Raw genomic sequence first — 8,092 nt, forward strand, 5'->3', positions numbered from 1 at the left:
GAATCTGTCATCCTCATGGATTTCCAAGCCTGCAATTTCAGTGTATTCTTCACTTCTCTCTGTAAACCTCCTTCCCCTCCTTCTCTCATGAATCTTCACTTTTCGCTTCATGAACTTGTGTAACTGCTCTGGACCTAGATTAATTCATTCAAGGAATCTTTCTGCAACATCAGCTACTACTTTGATTATATCTGTCCTGTTGGATTGATTTCAAGCAGCTGACACCACATCGACCATAAATGCAAAAAAATAATTGAGTTTCTATGACTTGCTGAGCTGCCAGTGGCTGTGAAGAGGAGAAGAAGGGGGAGACATATCACACTACTTTCCCAGTTGCCTATTGCACTCCTTTAACTTTCCTCTGTTCATCTGCACATGTTATTGACTTTTAGGTTGAAGCTTTTCCTCTTGAACAGCTCATATTCTCTTGATGAAGGCATATGGTTTCTTCCACAGTTACGTCATCTAATTTCTTCGTAATCGCAATCAGGATCAAAAAAGGAAGAGTGCAGGAATAATTGGCAATTTTTGACTTCATATTTCACCTTTTAAAAACTGTTTACCTTCCTTCCCACTGCACAAAGTCATATAGGAGTAGCATCTTTTAGGTGCAGGTTTTCTCAGTTCTCAGTGCAGGTTTTTTCTTTGTTGAGAAAAAGGACAAAACTCTCCATCCCTGCATTGACTTCTGAGGATCAACACAATCACTGTTAAGAATAGGTACCTCCTGCCTCTGCTTTTGTCAGCCTTTGAGTTATTGCAAACTCAAACTCCACAATGCCTATCACTTGGTTCGCGTCCAAGAGGGAAACGAATGGAAAACAGCATTCAATACTCATCCGGGTCACTTCGAGTGTCTTGTAATGCCTAACACCAACACTCCCGCAGTGTTTCAGAGAGTGTTGGTGTTAGAGAGACTTTATTAACCAATTTGTGATTGTCTACCTGGACGACATTCTGTTTTTTTCCAAAAGTCATGGTGATCGTGTGAAACAGGTCCGGCTCATCCTGCAAAGACTGCTAGAGAATCGTCTGTTTGTAAAGGGAGAGAAATGAGAGTTCCCCGTGCAGACTGTAACACAGACTGTAAAAACGAGAAATTGATTTTTGTAACGCATAACTTTGTAACCTCAGGTTGGTAGCTTGATTTATTGGAGCCATTTAAGCTTAAGTGTTTTGCTCACTTGACACTTTCACTGTGTGAGCCATAAAGCCTTTTTTTAAATTTATTTATTTTTTTAGTCAATAGTTCTACAGCCACTTCTGGAATCAGTTACCACTCTCACTTGTGGCAACTAACACATTTCAATTCCATTTTTCATTTCAATTTTATTTATATAGAAACAAATCATAACAACAGTTGGGAAGGGCAATTTGTATTGCAAGTTAAATACCGTAAAATAATATAAAGATAGTGAAAAACCCCAATAATCATCAGATTGAGTATAACGTGACTCACTAGTGCTTCTAAAGTGTGCAGTGGCTCCGATGTCGGTTTCTATTTCAGCTGCAGTTTCCTGAGCAAAGTTGACCTTTCAATTTGTGTGAATGTTTCTCTGGAAAAATACTGAACAGTACAGTAGCAGAGTACATGTTGTCCTGAAAAAGCCAGTGACAATTTTATATCTTTCCTGCTATTAAGTATGTTATATTTAGCAACATTTGTATATGCCTTATTTGGAAGTACACCTTACATGGCTACCAACTGAGTTAAATAAGAGGTTCAGATTTGGTCATACACAGTCAAGAATACGTATTTATTGTCCTAATATAAAACTGCAAAACAAACATCTGATCTTATTTTTACAGGTACAACATTGTCACTGACTTCTTTTTTTTTTTTAATTAATCAGTTATGGTTTATAATAGCAAGTGTGGCAACAGTCGCTATTTTCAAACTTTTTCCAGAATGGGACTAATTAGAGTGTGTGTTTATATTTGACTAAGGCAAATAGTCCTTGAGGTAGGTCAAGAGGTTGTAAGTAAATGACAGGATGTGTGGTCGGGCTGATTCATGAAATCTTAGTAACATTGGGAAAGAGAACTGACCCAGTCATCACCAACAATGCCCCTTCTGTTAACCACCACACTCACAAACACACACCTGAATGGACGCCAGTGTACTGCAGAGGGGAGATGTGCACCATTGCATAACAAAGAGAGAGAGAGATAAATGCAGAATGAGCGAGAGGCAGAATAAATGCTTTTATATCTACTGGAAATTCTATTTTATGACAGAACAACAAACAACAGTCTTTTGCTGACGCACAGTGCTACACTGGTGAGCATTGTAAGCTGGTGCAACTCAAACAGAAGTTTTCTGCAGCATTTAAAGTGTGTTAACAGAACTTATGTTGGATACTTACACTACTGGTCAAAAGTTTTAGAAAACCCCAGTTTTTCCATCTTTTATAGCAATTCAAGTCCAATGAATAGCTTGTAAGTGGCGAACTGCCAGAGATTTAAAAAAGGTAAGGTTACCCAACACTGAAAAATAATGTAGATTTCAGAATTATACAAAAAGCCTTTTACAGGGAACACAAAATGGGCTAACAATTTAATGCTGTTCTGCCACAATGGAGGTTGGTCCAGTCTTGAAAGCTGGTGCTACTAATTCCTACAGGTGTTCTAACCGTTCTGGATTACTTACAGTCCCATCTGTCTGCATAAAAGCAGTGTTGGAACACACTGTGGTACCATACCCTCGTGAGCATCAGTTGAACAGTATTGTACTGTAGAAAATAGTGTGTTGCTACAAAAATGGCGGGAAAAAGGCAATTAACAGTGCAAGAGAGATAGACCATCACAACAGTCAAGGTGTCAGTGAGTACAGTTTCCTTCACCATCAAAAGGCACTTAGAAACTGGGGCAAACGCTGACAGGAAGAGGTCTGGCAACCCAAAGCCACAGCTGAATCAGAAGACAAGTTTCCGAGAGTTAACATCTTGCATGATAAGCGGTCACAGGACAAGAGATTGAAACACAGCTTAATGGCCCTACACATGAGCACAGACACACACTGGACTAGGGATGGGTATCGTTTAAGTTTTATCCGATACCGGTGCCAAACCGGTACTTTTGAAACGGTGCTGGTGCTTAAACGGTGCTCAAACCGGTGCTTAAAGAATGGAGAACACAAAATTGTTCCAAAAACCTCTCATGTTCAGCTGTTTTTTTTGTAAAAAGATAACAATGTTAGCCTTTTCTGCAGCTATAGGGGATTTTTGGCATCACTCTTGGCTGGAAGCAGTGCTTAAACAATGGAAAAAACACAAACTTTGTCCAAAAACCTCTCATGTTTAACTGTTTTCCACTTTTTCTTTGGTCGTTTTAGCCTTTTTGGCCAGGGTGAAGGGAGTATCTGCCATCAAACAAGAAGACAGCCGCATGTAACTACGACGGTGTTTGCTAGTTCACTTTACATGCATTAATTTAATAACGTGGTTAGCCTACTCAACGTAAATTATACACAAACAACATTAAGCTACTCACGCAGAGAAGAACGGCTGCTGCTGCCATCATCATCCGTCATCATTTCTGCTACACTGGCAGGGCTAGGGGCCAGGACTCTACTCTTCGGGTTTTTGGGGGATGATGCTAACTCCGGGTCCAATAACAGGCACCACGCCCGCAGTAGATGCGCTCGGTGTGAGGTCTCGCAGCAAGCTATCAAATACGGCGCATTTTTCGGCTTTTAAAAAAGATGCTATGTGTCGCCAGGTGTTTCATCGGATTTGAGGTGTTACCTCCTTTGACAGTATCACAGTATCAGCTTAAAGCACTTGTTGCAGGCTGCTGAATTTGCATATTTTGCTGTGAAGTACAGCCAGACTTTTGACCGCTTCGCCTTGGACATTTTTAATCTGTAGCTCTGCTCTAAAAGAACGTACGTACCGGAACCCGCCTACTATCCTCGGAAACGGAAAATGATTGGCTAGAATTCAAAGTGTATGACATCTCAGGAAAAAAAAAAAAGCACCGAAATGTGCGCTGCTTTTCGGTCTGGTTACTACCGTTTATGTCAGAACTGGTGCCATCATGGCACCGGATACCAGTACCCATCCCTACACTGGACCTTTCTTTCATATGGTCTGCCTGTCACTAACCTGGAGATCTGTGACTGTGCACTCTCAGATCATATGCCTGCGTTATTCACTGTTGTTTTTACACATACTGCAGTTAAATCTCGTAGGGTTATTAACCCCTCCACTGCCGTGCAGTTTCTGCTGCTTTTAAACCAGCTCTGTGGCTCCATTAAAAACCAGGCGCCCTAAGGCTAAACCTGAGCTTTGGTTTAATGTTATCGAGCAGAACGCAGATGGAATTGTGGATCACTGGAATCCATTGATTCTGGTAACCACGTTGTTCTGATCTTGCTTGATTTAACTGCTGCCTTTGACACAGTAGACCAGAATATTCTCATATCTCAATTAAATGAACGTTCTCTGTCAGCCTTCTCACTTCTGCATCATCTTCTGTCATGTGGCGTCCCACAGGGCTCAATTTTAGGGTCACTGCTCTTTTTACTGTATTTATTGTCTCTGGATTCCACCCTTAGAAGGCATGGGATCTCTTTTCATGGATTTGCTGATGACTGCCAAATTTATTTGCTACTAAAGCAGAAGGATGGTATCTCCGTAAAACCTCTCTTCACATGTCTAGATGACAGTCAATCTTGGTTGGCTTTAAACTGGTTTGTGTGAGTCCTCCTCTGTTATTACTAGCGTTGGTTTTAAGTTGACAGCGATTTTGAATTGGACAACCAAATTAGAGCAGTGGTGATGTTCAGTTTTTACATTTAAGGTGACTGGCAAGAGTGAAACCTTTTCTTTCTAGGCAGCACTTTGAAACAGTGATCCATGCTTTTATTTCATATTGTCTGGACCACTGTAACTCGCTTTATGTGCAGATCAGTCAGTCATTGCTCTCACGTCTGCAGCTGGTTCAAAATGCCTCTGCACGATTGCTAGAAGGAACTCGTAAAAGAGAGCACATAACCCCTGTCCTGGCCTCACTGCACTGGCTGCCTGTGTCTTTTAGAGTTCATTTTAAAATTCTTATGTTTGTTTTGAAATGCTTTCACAATCTTGCCCCACCTTACATCGCTGAGCTTCTTCATCCCCACACACCCTGTCGGTCTCTTAGGTCAGCTGACCATCTGCTCCTGGGCATACTGAGATCCAGGACGAAGCTCAGAGGGGACAGAGCCTTTTCTGTCGTGGCTCCTAAATTCTGGAATAACTTGCCCTTGCGCATTAGAGAGGCCGCTTCACTGTCCACTTTTAAAACATGTCTTAAAGCCCATTTTTATTCTTTGGCTTTTGGCCTCAGCACGAAGTAGTTTTTCTTGTAATTAAATTAGTTATTAACTAATTCATTAATTATTTTACTTTTTTCTTATATTTGGATTTTATTTATAGATTATGTAATTTTATTATTTATTTCCAATGTACTTTGTGTTAGCTGTGGTTGTTTTAAAGTGCTTTATAAAAGATGATGATGATGTAGAAAGAATGCCACGGGTGTGTTCAGCTGTTATATCTCTCAAAGGTGGCTACTTTGATCAGTCAAAAGTTTAGAATACACTTTGGTCTATAAAATGATTCCATGATTTCTTTTCTAACTCCAATTGGTTATTTGTACGAACGACCAAAACCAACTTTTGGCCGGTGGTGTAAATTCTGAAAATGTAAAAAGCTCATGTCAGTAAGTATGCTGCTATTACGTTACAAGAGAGAAAAATTAACTCTTGCATTGATAACTTTCAGAGTACCCAGAGAGCGCCAATATATACTACCAGTTGAAAGTTTGGCACACATTCTCATTTAATCCAAAACATTTTCCCAGAGATGCTGAGCACTTGTTGGCCCTTTGGGCTTCACTCTGCGGTCCATCTCATCCCAGTCTATCTCGATTGGGTTTAGGTCAGGTGACTGTAGAGCCCAGGTCATCTGGTGCAGCACTCCATCGCTCTCCTTCTTGGTCAAATAGGCTCTTACACAGCCTGGAGGTGTGTTTGGGGTCATTGTCCTGTTGAAAAATAAATGATGGTCCAACTAAACTTGATGGGATGGCATGTCACTGGAGGATGCTATGGGAGCCTTGCTGGTTCAATGCGCGTTCAATTTTGAATAATTCCCCAACAACAAAGACATGGTGGGTGGAACCAAAGATCTCAAATCATCATACCAAAGCACAGATTTCCATTGGTCCAATGTCCATTACTTGTGTTTCTTGTCCCAAACAAATCTCTTCTGCTTGTTGCTTTTCCTTAGTCGTGGTTTCTTAGGAGCTATTTGACCATAAAGGCCTGATTCACGGAGTCTCTTCTGAACAGTTGAGCTAGAGATGTGTCTGCATTTATCTGGCCTCTAATCTGATGTGCTGTTAACTTGCGATTTCTGAGGCTGGTGACTCGAATGAATTTATCCTCAGTGGCAGAGATGACTATTGGCGATGATGGACTGTCGTTTCTCTTTACTTAGCTGATCTGTTCTTGCCATAATATGAGTTCAAACAGTTGTCAAATAGGGCTGTCAGCTGTGTACCAACCTGACTTTTGCACAACACAACTGATGGTTCCTCGTGTGCTGAGAGACAAAGAAGAAAACTTCAGAGAAATACATTTTCTTTTATACAACGTAGAATTGTGACCACTTGTCAGTTATGTTAAAAGTCAGTCAATAATTAAAGTGATCGCTGGGAAGCAGGATCAAGATAACAGCCAAAGAGCTAGAAATTGTGTCTGGCCAAACACTAGTTGCCCCTATGCATCATTGCATCTTACTGACACCACAAATCTCAACAAACATACCCAGATTGTTTGGGTGATAGCATCAACTGACAGAGACAAAGACGGAAACATCCTGAGAAATAACTGCACAAAGCCAAATGTCTTTCTTTTCGTACAAAGAAATGTAACTATTCTGAAGGTGGTCAGGTGAGAGAACAACACTGATTACATCCATTCTCTTTCAGTTATAGGCCAGAGGCCATCCCAGCTACCATAGGGTGAGAGGTGGGGTACACCCTGGACCGATCACCAGTCTGTCACAAGGCTTACACAGAGACAGACACTTACATTCACACCTATTGGTGGCAATTTAGAATTAACAATTAACCTAACCCCACTAACTATGAAGCCAGAGCACCCAGAGAGCACAAACACAGGGAGAACATGCAAACCACACAGAAAGGCCCCGAGCAGGTGGTGGAATCGAACTCAGGACCTTTTTGCTGTGAGGTAACAGTGCTAATCACTGCATCGCCAGTTTTTTTGTCTAGTTTGTGGATAGTTGATCATTTAGTCCGTTTATACATCATGGAACGTCATACAGGAGAAGAAAACTTGATCTGATTTTAATGTATAGCTGCTGCTGCTCAAGCCTCTTATAGTGAAGTTAACATTATATAACATCAGATGTGGCCTGAATCCTCTCCTCACTGACTCGCCTCCATCAACTTTTCATTTTACTTTTAGCTCTTAACTCTAATCACTTATATACTCCCACAGCCTGGCTGCAAGATTCACACTGGCACACACAAACACATATATTCATCCTGCTCTTGATGAAATCTGAACACAGTTTTTGCCCATATATGCCCACAGACAGTGTTGGGGAGTAATGGATTACATGAGTAACTGTATTCCGTTACAGTTACCGTTTAAAAAGGTGGTATTCAGAATACAGTTATTTTGTTGAAATAAAGGGATTACACAGCGGTCTTTTCCTGTTTCATATGTTAGGGTATGCCCTCTTTTGGTAATTCCACGCCGGTGGAAACCCAAACAAAACATGCATTAGGAGGCTCAAATGCCTGTGTCTCAATCTCGTGTCTTATAATGACGTGAGGAAATATTTTTGATGATTTAATATGAAGGCAATAGGCAGAGTGCTACAGGCATAGCCCTAAAGAATGTAGCCTCATGGGCAGTGTAGTGCGTGCTGCAGGGACTGCCATACCCGTTATGTGTCTGTGAGCGAGGGAGGGAGAAAAAGGAGAGTGGAAAAGTACGAGTCGTCACCGAGCAGAAACGGGAGCTGGAAGCATGTAAATATGATAATAACCACTGCAGCCAAAAAGAGTGCCT

The sequence above is a fragment of the Astatotilapia calliptera genome, chromosome 17 (genome assembly GCF_964374335.1).
Source record: "Astatotilapia calliptera chromosome 17, fAstCal68.1, whole genome shotgun sequence".
Taxonomy (NCBI): Eukaryota; Metazoa; Chordata; class Actinopteri; order Cichliformes; family Cichlidae; genus Astatotilapia; species Astatotilapia calliptera.